The following is a 2,268-nucleotide window of genomic DNA, read 5'->3' on the forward strand; positions in this document are numbered from 1 at the left end:
TTTTTAGAAATCACAACCAATATAGTTAGATTTTCCTTCCATTATTACAATGGTGAAGGTTTGAGTTAGAAACTAAATGTCAATAATTTACACTATTCTAGTAAATCAGGTCAGATTAGTTATTAGATTAAATTTTTATCCGTAGCCAAATGAATAGATTAAAAATAGAATGACCAATAAAACTTTTGAATAGGAAACATTGAGATGGAAAGATTTGGAAACAGGATCCACTGGAAATTTGGAATACATGATAACAGAATTAGAATTAAAAGGAAACAGATAAAAAAAAAAAATTAGGGAATTAAAAACCACAAAAAAAAGAAATCAGGGAATTAAAAACCACAAACTAAACATAGAGAGAAGGTAAATACAGAAGGTAAATACAGAGAGTAAAGGCCAGAATAACTTGAAATAGCTATATCTACTTTCTTTAGCTATATCTACTTTCTTATACAACAGTAACTATGAAATATAAGATTTTTAATAAAAATATAATTATTGATATATAACATTTCAAGACTTTTAACAATGGACCAATGTAAATTAGAGAAATAATGTTGTAGAGTTCAAACCTGAAACTAATATCATGGGCTCATATAGGTTGACTCGAATTTTCAAGGACGAAATCGAACTTTCATTAAGGATATATTCGTGACAATGACTTAAGCTAGCCAGGTAAGTGACCTTACTATCGGCATGGTTATATTTGATGTTGACACGTGCCCCGTGGTTCTGCACGTGTCATATATATTGATATGTGTGAATTGTCTGTGGATCGATATGCTTCTTATATGTTATGTATATGTTATAATATGTGAAATGTATGATAATAATTACAGTACGATGTGTTCAAGGATATGTTTGAGATAGGATACGAGAAGGATGCACAAAACGAAATGTAGCGATAGGAGTAAAATACGTTCATGAAACGTTGAGGTTAGGTTAAATACCGTAGTGATATGGATAAGAGATATTGATGGAAGAATACGGTTAGGTTACGGGTAGAAAGGGGTAGGTTTGTGATAGATTGATAGAACGATAGCGTTAGGATTGATAGAACGATAGCGTTAGGATACGTTCTTGTGATGATATGACTAAGGTACGTTCACGTAATGATATGTCTATGATAGGTATAAGAACGTTAAGTCTATGATAAGTTAGAGAACGATAAGACTACGAAGTGTTTACGTTATGACTTGTTTATAATATGATACATTGTGATGCAATATGTCATGGTATGATGTGTATAGGATGAAATGTTATGTTAAAAGCATAGAACGTTATGTTAGGTCTCTTAAATTGTGTGTATACAGCATGATATGAATGACATGAAATCACGATAAATGGCATGAAATATAACCCCGTTAGAATTATGTATGATTTGAGATGATTTGAGAACTGAAGAATGAGAAACGATATGAAAAATGATGTGATATGTACATAATGCTAGCAAGGTTGTATTAAAGGATAATGAAAATGGAAAAGTTTTGGGACCTTATGCATTATGTGTGCTCATGTATTTGGGAGGATACCCCTATCCCATCACGAGGGTATGAACGTGTACATCTAATGGCAGGACAACGGTCGTTATGCTTTGCATAGCGCTGCCATGACGGTTACTAGTTCTAGCGGGTGTCCGGCCTAAGGGGCTCCCAGAGTATGCCCACCGGATAAGAAAAGTAGTCCAGCGGTGTGCTAACTAGCTGGTGAGTCCATACTCGCACGTATGGGCTGTGTGTAGAGTATATGGTACACGTCCAAAATTATCCGTTGGGACAGCACCGTAAGAAAAACGGAATGAAAGATAGGTCCCATCGTCTCATTGCATGTGATTGTTGCATTTAACCCCAATAGTGGGGTCACTTACTGAGTATTTAATTTCTTTAAATACTCAAGTCATGTGCTACTACATTTTTCATGTTAAGGCAAAGCCTTCTTGTACGGCTGACGACGGCATCGCAATTCGAGACCATGACACATGCGTAGGATAGTGGTATTTATTTTCTTAGACATAGCTAGAATAGGATGTTTTTAACTTAAACTCTTATTCATTTTATTTAGTCTTTTGTTGTGTCACGATGTTTTCGAAGTCCATGATTGTGTTTTAAGATAAAGGTTATGTTTTATGAAATTTAAATGAAGTCTTCCGCATTCAATGTTTATGGTACGTATACAGTAGCGACCTTAAATTAAGTAGAAAATTTCGGGTCGTTACATAGAATATGCATGTTTAGGATACTAGAAGGGTAATTTGGATGAGAATGCTAT

Source organism: Cucurbita pepo, chromosome 13 (assembly GCF_057944985.1).
Source record: "Cucurbita pepo subsp. pepo isolate OVF chromosome 13, ASM5794498v1, whole genome shotgun sequence".
Classification (NCBI taxonomy): domain Eukaryota; kingdom Viridiplantae; phylum Streptophyta; class Magnoliopsida; order Cucurbitales; family Cucurbitaceae; genus Cucurbita; species Cucurbita pepo.